At 46.4% G+C, this 14,297-nt stretch overlaps 1 pseudogene; it reads left to right on the forward strand.

Annotated features, from left to right (window-relative positions):
- Positions 1–441: 441 nt before the first annotated feature.
- On the forward strand, positions 442–1,798 carry LOC119312152 (annotated as a pseudogene).
- Positions 1,799–14,297: the final 12,499 nt, after the last annotated feature.

The following is a 14,297-nucleotide window of genomic DNA, read 5'->3' on the forward strand; positions in this document are numbered from 1 at the left end:
AACAAAAAGTAGATGAGAGACCGATGGTCTGATCCTTCAGATGTGCACAAAAGACTGAATTTTTGACTCGTGTGGTGCTTTAGCCAAATTGTCCATAACTAAAAATCATCTACGTGAGATTTTCCAAAACTGTAAAAAAAAACTCAAACTTCTTCTTTTTATATACTATTTGACTATTATAACAACGTTCCGTTATTTCCTGTCTCTCAAATAAAATTCTGCAATCTTAATACGATAGATAGAAGATACAGTACGTACCTAAAGTAAAATGTTAGTAATGCCGTATATTTGCATTGCACATGCCATGCATACATAAGCACCGCCCTTATTTATGTTTCCTGGCGAATTAAAACTAGCAATAAACGCTATAAAAAGAGGTGAACACCCTGCGCCGCCTCTTTAATTTGACTCGGCAAGCTATCGCTAGGGCTGTAGGGCACCATGGAGAAGGCGGCGAGGCGCCCAAGCAAGAAGGCTCGCAGGATGCCTGCCGACTCGACGGCCTGGCGGCGCTCGCCCTCCGCCTCTCCAAAAAATTCTCAGGCCGCGAGGAGCACGAGGGCCAGAACATCATGTTCTCGCCGCTGTCCATCTACACCGCCTTGGGCCTCCTGGCGGCCGGCGCCCAGGGCGACACTCTGGACGAGATCCTGGCCGTGCTCGGTGCGACGTCGCGCGACGAGGGCGCGGCGGTCATGCGACTAGTGTCCAAGCACGCCCTCGCCGCCGACGATCCCTCCGGCCCGCTGGTCGTTACGTCCGCGTGCAGCGTGTGGTGCCACAAAGATCTGCCGCTGAAGCCGGCCTACCGGAAGGCCGCCGTCAAGTCCTACAAGGCGGACGCACGCGCCGTCGACTTTGTGAGAAAGGCCAGTACAATACTAAATACTTATTCAGCGATGCCATCGATCTGTAAAAATATATTGAGATCTCAAATCTTTTGATTTCAAGTTTTAACCCTGAACGATCTGTCTCCTGATGCATGCAGCCGGAGGATGCGAGGAAGGAGATCAACCGGTGGGTCGCCAAGGCCACGAAGAAGCTCATCACCTCCGTCCTACCACGGGGCTCAGTGCACGGCCACACCAGGCTCGTGCTTACCAATGCCATCTACATCAAGGGCAAGTGGGAGAACGCCTTCAGCAAGAGCCGCACCAAAGACGACACGTTCCACCGCCTCGACGGCAGCACCGTCCGCGTGCCCTTCATGGACGGAAACGGACGCGACAAGTACCTGGTGTCCACATTTGACGGGTTCAAGGTGCTTAAGCTCCCCTACAAGAAGGCGGCCAACAACGGCGCCACTTATTCGATGTGTGTCTTCCTCCCGACCGCGCGAGACGGGCTGCGTAGCCTTGCCGACGAGATGGCGACCGGCGGGCCAAGCTTCCTGTTCGACCACCTGCCGACTCAGTCTAGGAGCGTGACCAAGCTCCGGCTACCCAAGTTCAAGCTGTCCTTCTTCTGTAGCATGAAGAAAGTTCTCGCGAGCTTGGGGCTCCGGGCGGCGTTCAGCGGGGAGGCCGATCTGTCTGACATGGTGGACAAGGACTCGGCCGGAAACGACGTGCCGCTGCGGGTAGAGGATGTGTTTCACAGGGCGGTTGTGGAAGTGAACGAGGAAGGCACCGAGGCGGCTGCATTCACCGCCGTCATGACCGTATTATATTGTTGGACCCCTCCGTCCGTGCCTGTTGATTTTGTAGCAGACCATCCATTTGCCTTCTACATAGTGGAGGAGGTGTCCCGTGCGGTGGTCTTTGCCGGTCACGTCCTCGACCCTTCTGAAACCGAGTGATAAAAGCTATCATGTGTCGAAGATAGATACAGAAGCTCTTTTTAATTGGCACCATAGATCTACCAGCAATGCTACATCTATAGGGGTTTTACAGGAGTTTTACGTGCTAGGCTGAGATGGTGTGTGTTGATTGGTTGTTAAGATGAAGCGGGACCCACTCTGAAAATCAGAGTGGAAGAGATTAGTCATGGTAGAAGGTTAGTCCGTTAATTCTTGTAAAAGTTTTCCGTACGTCTAGCATTTTTGATAGATCTACTATGAAAAGTTTTCTTCGTTTACTTTAGACAAGACAACTATTAGTCCAACATATTCGGATATATGGTCACGCTCTTTTCATCATAATATTTGCAACATAAAGTTCTTACAAAAAAACATGGATGTCTTCTGCATTGTTTATGAAATACTAGTATGTGTTTTTTTTAGGTGAACTAGGGATTTTATTCAGTAGATAACACAGAAGGAATACAAGTGATGTTCGGTAGGATCCCTAGCCACAAGCGGCGACCAGAAGGGAGAGCTGAGGCAGCCTTTGCAATGGCATGAGCTTCAGCATTGGCCTCCCTGCACTCATATCTAAAACTAGCACTCACAAAATCTTTCATAGACTCTCTAATTTCACTAACAACTACAGCATAAGATGATGGCACATTCTCCCTGATGTCCGAGACCACTTGCATACAGTCAAAACCTATGATCACATGTGAGAGGTTGAGGTCCTTTGCCAGAGCTAATGCCTCGCTGCACGCAAGTGCTTCCAGATTCGCTGCATCAACCAAGACATCAAAAGTGACTGTCGAAGAACCCAAATACCTCCCTTCCTTGTCCCTGCTTATCGCCGAGACTGCACCCCTTTTGCCGTTCCGCGAGATTGCACCATCCACATTGATTTTAACTGCCTCCCCCTCTGACGCATTCCACCTGTGGGATCGCTGGCCTTCCAACTGCAGGTTTGCTCACAGAGACAATGTCAAGGTCCTCTAGGTATCTGTTGATAAAACACATAGTGGACAAGGGGCTTTGAAATTCTTCCTCATGGATCGCTCTCCTCCTTGCCCACCAGATGGCCCACATGGTGACCAAAACTTTTGCCAACTCCTTCCGTTCCACTGTATCAAACAGCCAAAAGAGCCACAGTCTGGGATCATCGGAGTTATTAGATAGCACATGCTCCACGGTCTCCTCATCACCCAGTGCCCACACACACCTTGCCATCCGGCAGTCCAAAAGCGAGTGTCTCCATGTATCATTCTCCGCACCACACAAAGAGCAGGATGGCGAGTCCGCCATCTTCCTCCCATGTCTCGTGGTACCAGTCGGCAAGGACGTATGTGATAGCCTCCATACAAAAATTCTAACTTTTGAGGGGACTTTGACCTTCCATAGCAAGGACCACGACTTCTTCTCCCGAGCTTGATTCGAGTGGCCTCCTCTGTGTTCCAGCCAATCTTCCCTTTGAAATTTTATAGCGTTGATCATCCTGTATGCCGACCGGACCGAGAAAAAACCCTTTCTGTCATAGTGCCATGCCCAGAAATTTGGTTGCACCCTCGAACTCAAAGGTATATTAAGAATCACATCGACATCTGGTGCAAGAAAGTGTTGTCCTATCAGGTCCCTCATCCACGTCCTCGTTACGGGATCAATGAGTTCTGAGACAAATTGTGGTGGGTTTGTCGATATTGGCAGATAGGCCTCAACTTGTAATCACGAGGTAGCCAGTTATCCTCCCAGATGCGTGTACCTAACCCAGAACCAATCCTCTTAATCAGTCCAAGAGCAAGAATGTCTCTACCCTCAAGTATCGAGCGCCACACCTGTGACGGGTGTGGTCCTAGGGTTGCATCAAGAATGTCCACCAAAGGGTAATACCGGGCTTTTAAGATCCACGCACTAAGTGTGTCTGGTTCCTGGAGCAGACGCCACACCTGCCTGGATAATAGAGCGAGGTTGAAAAGTTCGATATCTCTGAAGCCTAAACCCCCCATGAACTTGGGCTTACACATAGTCCTCCATGAAACCCATGCTGGCTTCCTCTGACCTTGCTTGCTACCCCACCAAAACTTTCGTAATAGACCATTGATATGTTCACATAATCCACGAGGTAGCTTAAAACATGCCATGAAATATGTTGGTATGGATTGAGCAACCGACTTTATGAGTACTTCCTTGCCTCCTGCTGAAAGACACTTTTCCATCCATCCTTGGATGTGCTTCCAAATCATGTCCTTCAAATACCTGAAGCAACCCTCCTTCGCCTTGCCAACATCAGTAGGAAGCCCAAGATATTTCTCAGTCAATGCCTCATTGTGAACATCAAGCAGGAGTTTAATCTCATTGCGTTGGGCCTCCTGGACCATTTTACTAAAATAAATGGATGATTTATCAGTATTAATGCGCTGTCCAGATGCATCACAATACATCTTCAAGAGGCTCTGGACCTTCTCTGCACTTGCCCTTGTTGCCTCAAAAAACAGAAGACTATCGTCGGCGAACAGCAAATGATTGACTGATGGAGCCGTAGGTGCAACTGCCAGACCATGCACTCCTGTATTTGCTGCCTTTAACAAGCAAGATAGTCCTTCTGCAGCAATGAGAAACAGATATGGAGAGATAGGGTCTCCTTGGTGAAGTCCCCTCGATGGCCTGAATTCATCCATTATACCTCCATTAAACAGAACCGAAAAAGAAACGGATGAGACGCACCTCATAACAGTATCCACAAAACGTGGGCTGATTCCCAACTTGAGCATTACCGCCTTTAAATACGACCACTCTAAACGATCATAAGCCTTCATCATGTCGAGCTTTAGCGCACAAAAACGGTTACCCTTTATCCTTCTAGACTTCATGTAGTGCAAACATTCATAGGCTGCTATAAAGTTATCCGTGATAAGGCGACCAGGAACGAAGGCCGACTGCTCTTCGGAGATTACCTCGGGGAGAATAACCTTTAACCTGTTGGCTAAGACTTTTGACGTGATTTTGTAAACCACGTTGCAAAGACTTATAGGTCGAAATTGTCCTAAAAGTTTTGGACTTGCTATCTTGGGAATAAGAACGATGAACGTGCGGTTTATATCCTCCGGTGAGTCCTCTCCATTAAGCATTTAAGCACCCGAATGATCATGCCTGTAATCTCATCACCACATAGCTCCCAATGCCGCTGGAAAAAGTGTGCTGGGAATCCATCCGGTCCCGGAGCTTTTGTGGGAAACATTTGAAACAAAGCATCTTTAACTTCTTCTTTCGTAAAAACAGCATTCAGACGGGCATTCATGGCCCCGTCCACTCGAGATGGTATATGTGAGAGCACCTCCTCAATGCCAATGGTTCCCTCGGAGGTGTATAATTGCTCATAGAAGCTGGTGGCCATGCTAGCCATCTCGTCAGGATCCGATGTGTCCGAACCATCCCCTCTAGTCAGGCTAGAGATTGTATTTTTTGCTCTTCTCGCGCTTGCCTTTTTCTGGAAATACTGGGTATTACTATCTCCTTCTGAAAGCCAGCGAATCCTAGACCGTTGCCGCATCATGATCTCTTCCCTGTAACATAACTCCACAATCCGGTCATGGACCTTTTTCTCTTCTGCCGCCGGTCCAACCCGATCAGGTGCAGCCCTGAACTCAGCTAGTCTCCGTCGAAGTTCGCGAAGCTCACCTCGGACCGAACCAAAAGTAGTCCGTCCCCAATTCTTAAGAGATGCAGCCACGTTCGTAAGTTTATCCGCAAGCTCGTGTACGTTAGTTGCTGGCTGATCCACCCGCCAAGCTTCCTGTACCCTTGCAGAGAAAGATTCTTCCTGCTCCCACATGCATTCATATCTAAAAGGCTTCCTCAAAGCCTGCCTTAAGTTATTTGACTCCAATTCATTAAGCAACAGGATAGGGCAATGGTCTGATTTTGCTGCTGTTAAGTGCTCAAGAGAGGCAAAAGGAAACATAAGACCAGCTCGGGGTCGCAAGGGCCCGATCGAGACGAACCCTGCAATAATCTCCCCCAACAATTCTTTTCTCAAAAGTCCAGTCTAGTCCTTTATAGCCAAGATCTGCCAACTCACATACATCTACAGCCTCTCTGAACCCTGCAATCTGTGCACTATCCCTCTCATTTGGGCCAAATTGTTCCTCAGGCCTCAAGATCTCATTGAAGTCGCCTAGGCACACCCATGGCAAAGTACTTTCTCCTCTTAAGAACTTCATCGTATCCCAGGTTTTGTATCTCATACTTCGGTTTGCCGCACCATAGAAACAAGAGAGGCGCCACGGGTCCTTCCCTGTCTCCGTAACCACTGAATCAATGTGATACTGAGAAAAAGTTTTTATTTCAAGATTAATATTGTTCTTCCAGTACAAGCATAGACCTCCACTTCGACCACTACTCGCTACTCCAAAGCTACTAGAAAAACCTAAACTACCCGCCAGACCTTCCACCCTGTACTTTGCAATTTGTGTCTCCACTATGCAAAGCACCATCGCCGCACAAGCCTCCACGAGATCGCGGAGCTCACGAACTGTCGCAGGGTCGCCAATTCCTCGACAGTTCCAGCACATAGTCCTCATTGGGCTCGGCGGTCCTCCTCACCGGAGGCCGCCTTAGATGCAAAACCAATACCATCCACATCCATCCCCTCCTCCTGTTGGGTTTCGTAGTAATTTCAAAATTTTTCCTACGCACACACAGGATCATGTGATGCATAGCAACGAGGGGAGAGTATTGTCTACGTACCCAACGCAGACCGACTGCGGAAGCAATGACACGACGTAGAGGAAGTAGTCGTACGTCTTCACGATCCAACCGATCAAGTACCGAAACTACGGCACCTCCGAGTTCGAGCACACGTTCAGCTCGATGACGATCCCCGGACTCCGATCCAGCAAAGTGTCGGGGAAGAGTTTCGTCAGCACGACGGCGTGGTGACGATCTTGATGAACTACAGCAGCAGGGCTTCGCCTAAACTCCGCTACAGTATTATCGAGGAATATGGTGGCAGGGGGCACCGCACACGGCTAAGGAATAGATCACGTGGATCAACTTGTGTCAACTTGTGTGTTTAGAGGTGCCCCTGCCTCCGTATATAAAGGAGGAGAGGAGGGGAGGCTGGCCGGCCAAAGGGGGGAGGCGCAGGAGAGTCCTACTCCCTCTGGGAGTAGGATTCCCCTCCAATCCTAGTCCAACTAGGATTCCTCGGAGGGGAAAAGAGGAGGAGGGGGCCGGCCACCTCTCCTAGTCCTAATAGGACTAAGGGAAGGGGGGGCGCGCAGCCCAACTAGGGCAGCCCCTTCTCTTTTCCACTAAGGCCCACTATGGCCCAAATAGCTCCCGGGGGGTTCCGGTAACCCTCCCGGTATTCCGGTAAAATCCCGATTTCACCCGGAACACTTCCGATATCCAAATATAGGCTTCCAATATATCAATCTTTACGTCTCGACCATTTCGAGACTCCTCGTCATGTCCGTGATCACATCCGGGACTCCGAACAACCTTCGGTACATCAAAAGACATAAACTCATAATATAACTGTCATCGTAACCTTAAGCGTGCGGACCCTACGGGTTCGAGAACAATGTAGACATGACCGAGACACGTCTCTGGTCAATAACCAATAGCGGGACCTGGATGCCCATATTGGCTCCTACATATTCTACGAAGATCTTTATCTGTCAGACCGCATAACAACATACGTTGTTCCCTTTGTCATCGGTATGTTACTTGCCCAAGATTCGATCGTCGGTATCCAATACCTAGTTCAATCTCGTTACTGGCAAGTCTCTTTACTCGTTCCGTAATACATTATCTCACAACTAACATATTAGTTGTAATGCTTGCAAGGCTTATGTGATGTGTATTACCGAGAGGGCCCAGAGATACCTCTCCGACAATCGGAGTGACAAATCCTAATCTCGAAATACGCCAACCCAACATCGACCATTGGAGACACCTGTAGTACTCCTTTATAATCACCCAGTTACGCTGTGGCGTTTGGTAGTACCCAAAGTGTTCCTCCGGTAAACGGGAGTTGCATAATCTCATAGTCATAGGAACATGTATAAGTCATGAAGAAAGCAATAGCAACATACTAAACGATCGGGTGCTAAGCTAATGGAATGGGTCATGTCAATCAGATCATTCTGCTAATGATGTGACCTCGTTAATCAAATAACAACTCATTGTTCATGGTTAGGAAACATAACCATCTTTGATTAACGAGCTAGTCAAGTAGAGGCATACTAGTGACACTTTGTTTGTCTATGTATTCACACATGTATTATGTTTCCGGTAAATACAATTCTAGCATGAATAATAAACATTTATCATGATTATAAGGAAATAAATAATAACTTTATTATTGCCTCTAGGGCATATTTCCTTCAGTCTCCCACTTGCACTAGAGTCAATAATCTAGATTACACTGTAATGATTCTAACACTCATGGAGCCTTGGTGCTGATCATGTTTTGCTCGTGGAAGAGGCTTAGTCAACGGATCTGCAACATTCAGATCCGTATGTATCTTGCAAATCTCTATGTCTCCCACCTGGACTAGATCCCGGATGGAGTTGAAGCGTCTCTTGATGTGTTTGGTCCTTTTGTGAAATCTGGATTCCTTTGCCAAGGCAATTGCACCAGTATTGTCACAAAAGATTTTCATTGGACCCGATGCACTAGGTATGACACCTAGATCGGATATGAACTCCTTCATCCAGACTCCTTCATTTGCTGCTTCCGAAGCAGCTATGTATTCCGCTTCACATGTAGATCCCGCTACGACGCTTTGTTTAGAACTGCACCAACTGACAGCTCCACCGTTTAATGTAAACACGTATCCGGTTTGCGATTTAGAATCGTTCGGATCAGTGTCAAAGCTTGCATCAACGTAACCTTTTACGATGAGCTCTTTGTCACCTCCATATACGAGAAACATATCCTTAGTCCTTTTCAGGTATTTCAGGATGTTCTTGACCGTTGTCCAGTGATCCACTCCTGGATTACTTTGGTACCTCCCTGCTAAACTTATAGCGAGGCACACATCAGGTCTGGTACACAGCATTGCATACATGATAGAGCCTATGGCTGATGCATAGGGAACATCTTTCATATTCTCTCTATCTTCTGCAGTGGTCGGGCATTGAGTCTTACTCAATTTCACACCTTGTAATACAGGCAAGAATCCTTTCTTTGCTTGATCCATTTTGAATTTCTTCAAAATCTTGTCAAGGTATGTGCTTTGTGAAAGTCCAATTAAGCGTCTTGATCTATCTCTATAGATCTTAATGCCTAATATGTAAGCAGCTTCACCGAGGTCTTTCATTGAAAAACTTTTATTCAAGTATCCCTTTATGCTATCCAGAAATTCTATATCATTTCCAATCAGTAATATGTCATCCACATATAATATCAGAAATGCTACAGAGCTCCCACTCACTTTCTTGTAAATACAGGCTTCTCCGAAAGTTTGTATAAAACCAAATGCTTTGATCACACTATCAAAACGTTTATTCCAACTCCGAGAGGCTTGCACCAGTCCATAAATGGATCGCTGGAGCTTGCACACTTTGTTAGCTCCCTTTGGATCGACAAAACCTTCTGGTTGCATCATATACAACTCTTCTTCCAGAAATCCATTCAGGAATGAAGTTTTGACATCCATTTGCCAAATTTCATAATCATAAAATGCGGCAATTGCTAACATGATTCGGACGGACTTAAGCATCGCTACGGGTGAGAAGGTCTCATCGTAGTCAATCCCTTGAACTTGCCGAAAACCTTTTGCGACAAGTCGAGCTTTGTAGACAGTAACATTACCATCAGCGTCAGTCTTCTTCTTAAAGATCCATTTATTCTCAATTGCTTGCCGATCATCGGGCAAGTCAACCAAAGTCCATACTTTGTTCTCATACATGGATCCCATCTCAGATTTCATGGCTTCAAGCCACTTTGCGGAATCTGGGCTCACCATCGCTTCTTCATAGTTCGTAGGTTCATCATGATCTAGTAGCATGACCTCCAGAACAGGATTACCGTACCACTCTGGTGTGGATCTTACTCTGGTTGATCTACGAGGTTCAGCAGTATCTTGATCTGAAGTTTCATGATCATTATCATTGGCTTCCTCACTAACTGGTGTAGGTGTCACTGAAACAGTTTTCTATGATGAACTACTTTCCAGTAAGGGAGCAGGTACAGTTACCTCGTCAAGTTCTACTTTCCTCCCACTCACTTCTTTCGAGAGAAACTCCTTCTCTAGAAATGATCCATTCTTAGCAACGAATGTCTTGCCTTCAGATCTGTGATAGAAGGTGTACCCAACAGTTTCCTTTGTGTATCCTATGAAGACACATTTCTCCGATTTGGGTTCGAGCTTATCAGGTTGAAGCTTTTTCACATAAGCATCGCAGCCCCAAACTTTAAGAAACGACAACTTTGGTTTCTTGCCAAACCACAGTTCATAAGGCGTCGTCTCAACGGATTTTGATGGTGCCCTATTTAACGTGAATGCGGCCGTCTCTAAAGCATATCCCCAAAAAGATAGCGGTAAATCAGTAAGAGACATCATAGATCGCACCATATCTAGTAAAGTACGATTACGACGTTCGGACACACCATTACGCTGTGGTGTTCCGGGTGGCGTGAGTTGCGAAACTATTCCACAGTTTTTCAAATGTACACCAAACTCGTAACTCAAATACTCTTCTCTACGATCAGATCGTAGAAACTTTATTTTCTTGTTACGATGATTTTCAACTTCACTCTGAAATTCTTTGAACTTTTCAAATGTTTCAGACTTATGTTTCATTAAGTAGATATACCCATATCTGCTTAAATCATCTGTGAAGGTGAGAAAATAACGATATCCGCCACGAGCCTCAATATTCATCGGGCCACATACATCGGTATGTATGATTTCCAACAAATCTGTTGCTCTCTCCATAGTACCGGAGAACGGTGTTTTAGTCATCTTGCCCATGAGGCACGGTTCGCAAGTACCAAGTGATTCATAATCAAGTGGTTCCAAAAGTCCATTAGCATGGAGTTTCTTCATGCGCTTTATACCGATATGACCTAAACGACAGTGCCACAAATAAGTTGCACTTTCATTATCAACTCTACATCTTTTGGCTTCAATATTATGAATATGTGTATTACTACTATCGAGATTCAATAAGAATAGACCACTCTTCAAGGGTGCATGACCATAAAAGATATTACTCATATAAATAGAACAACCATTATTCTCTGATTTAAATGAATAACCGTCTCGCATTAAACAAGATCCAGATATAATGTTCATGCTCAACGCTGGCACCAAATAACAATTATTTAGGTCTAATATTAATCCCGAAGGTAGATGTAGAGGTAGCGTGCCGACTGCGATCACATCGACTTTGGAACCGTTTCCCACGCGCATCGTCACCTCGTCCTTTGCCAGTCCCCGCTTATTCCGTAGTCCCTGTTTCGAGTTGCAAATATTAGCAACAGAACCAGTATCAAATACCCAGGTGCTACTGCGAGCTCTAGTAAGGTACACATCAATAACATGTATATCACATATACCTTTGTTCACCTTGCCATCCTTCTTATCCGCCAAATACTTGGGGCAGTTCCGCTTCCAGTGACCAGTCTGCTTGCAGTAGAAGCACTCAGTTTCAGGCTTAGGTCCAGACTTGGGTTTCTTCTCTTGAGCAGCAACTTGCTTGCCGTTCTTCTTGAAGTTCCCCTTTTTCTTCCCTTTGCCCTTTTTCTTGAAACTAGTGGTCTTGTTAACCATCAACACTTGATGCTCCTTCTTGATTTCTACCTCCGCAGCTTTCAGCATTGCGAAGAGCTCGGGAATAGTCTTGTTCATCCCTTGCATATTATAGTTCATCACGAAGCTCTTGTAGCTTGGTGGCAGTGATTGGAGAATTCTGTCAATGATGCAATCATCCGGAAGATTAACTCCCAATTGAATCAAGTGATTATTATACCCAGACATTTTGAGTATATGCTCACTGACAGAACTGTTCTCCTCCATCTTGCAGCTATAGAACTTATTGGAGACTTCATATGTCTCAATTCGGGCATTTGCTTGAAATATTAACTTCAACTCCTGGAACATCTCATATGCTCCATGACGTTCAAAACGTCGTTGAAGTCCCGATTCTAAGCCGTAAAGCATGGCACACTGAACTATCGAGTAGTCATCAGCTTTGCTCTGCCAGACGTTCATAACATCTGGTGTTGCTCCAGCAGCAGACCTGGCACCCAGCGGTGCTTCCAGGACGTAATTTTTCTGTGCAGCAATGAGGATAATCCTCAAGTTACGGACCCAGTCCGTGTAATTGCTACCATCATCTTTCAACTTTGCCTTCTCAAGGAACGCATTAAAATTCAACGGAACAACAACACGAGCCATCTATCTACAATCAACATAAACAAGCAAGATACTATCAGGTACTAAGTTTAAGTTCAATTAATCATATTATTTAAGAACTCCCACTTAGATAGACATCCCTCTAATCCTCTAAGTGATTACGTGATCCAAATCAACTAAACCATGACCGATCATCACGTGAGATGGAGTAGTTTTCAATGGTGAACATCGTTTATGTTGATCATATCTACTATATGATTCACGCTCGACCTTTCAGTCTCCGTGTTCCAAGGCCATATCTGCATATGCTAGGCTCGTCAAGTTTAACCTGAGTATTCTGCGTGTGCAAAACTGGCTTGCACCCGTTGTAGATGGACGTAGAGCTTATCACACCCGATCATCACGTGGTGTCTGGGCACGACGAACTTTGGCAACGGTGCATACTCAGGGAGAACACTTCTTGATAATTTAGTGAGAGATCATCTTATAATGCTACCGTCAATCAAAGCAAGATAAGATGCATAAAAAGATAAACATCACATGCAATCAATATAAGTGATATGATATGGTCATCATCATCTTGTGCTTGTGATCTCCATCTCCGAAGCACCGTCATGATCACCATCGTCACCGGCGCGACACCTTGATCTCCATCGTAGCATCGTTGTCGTCTCGCCAATCTTATGCTTCCACGACTATCACTACCGTTTAGTAATAAAGTAAAGCATTACATCGCGATTGCATTGCATACAATAAAGCGACAACCATATGGCTCCTGCCAGTTGCCGATAACTCGGTTACAATACATGATCATCTCATACAATAAAATTCAGCATCATGCTTTGACCATATCACATCACAACATGCCCTGCAAAAACAAGTTAGACGTCCTCTACTTTGTTGTTGCTTGTTTTACGTGGCTGCTACGGGCTTAAGTAAGAACCAATCTCACCTACGCATCAAAACCACAATGATAGTTTGTCAAATAGACTCCGTTTTAACCTTCGCAAGGACCGGGCGTAGCCATACTTGGTTCAACTAAAGTTGGAGAGACAGTCGCCCGCAAGCCATCTCTGTGCAAAGCACGTCGAGGGAACCGGTCTCGCGTAAGCGTACGCGTAAGGATGGTCCGGGTCGTCTCGTCCAACAATACCGCCGAACCAAAGTATGACATGCTGGTAGGCAGTATGAGTTGTATCGTCCACAACTCACTTGTGTTCTACTCGTGCATATAACATCAACATAAATAACCTAGGCTCGGATGCCACTGTTGGGTTTCGTAGTAATTTCAAAAAATTTCCTACGCACACACAGGATCATGTGATGCATAGCAACGAGGGGAGAGTATTGTCTACGTACCCAACGCAGACCGACTGCGGAAGCGATGACACGACGTAGAGGAAGTAGTCGTACGTCTTCACGATCCAACCGATCAAGTACCGAAACTACGGCACCTCCGAGTTCGAGCACACGTTCAGCTCGATGACGATCCCCGGACTCCGATCCAGCAAAGTGTCGGGGAAGAGTTTCGTCAGCACGACGGCGTGGTGACGATCTTGATGAACTACAGCAGCAGGGCTTCGCCTAAACTCCGCTACAGTATTATCGAGGAATATGGTGGCAGGGGGCACCGCACACGGCTAAGGAATAGATCACGTGGATCAACTTGTGTCAACTTGTGTGTTTAGAGGTGCCCCTGCCTCCGTATATAAAGGAGGAGAGGAGGGGAGGCTGGCCGGCCAAAGGGGGGGAGGCGCAGGAGAGTCCTACTCCCTCTGGGAGTAGGATTCCCCTCCAATCCTAGTCCAACTAGGATTCCTCGGAGGGGAAAAGAGGAGGAGGGGGCCGGCCACCTCTCCTAGTCCTAATAGGACTAGGGGAAGGGGGGGGGCGCGCAGCCCAACTAGGGCAGCCCCTTCTCTTTTCCACTAAGGCCTACTATGGCCCAAATAGCTCCCGGGGGGTTCCGGTAACCCTCCGGTATTCCGGTAAAATCCCGATTTCACCCGGAACACTTCCGATATCCAAATATAGGCTTCCAATATATCAATCTTTACGTCTCGACCATTTCGAGACTCCTCGTCATGTCCGTGATCACATCCGGGACTCCGAACATCCTTCGGTACATCAAAATACATAAACTCATAATA

Source organism: Triticum dicoccoides, chromosome 5B (genome assembly GCF_002162155.2).
Source record: "Triticum dicoccoides isolate Atlit2015 ecotype Zavitan chromosome 5B, WEW_v2.0, whole genome shotgun sequence".
NCBI lineage: Eukaryota > Viridiplantae > Streptophyta > Magnoliopsida > Poales > Poaceae > Triticum > Triticum dicoccoides.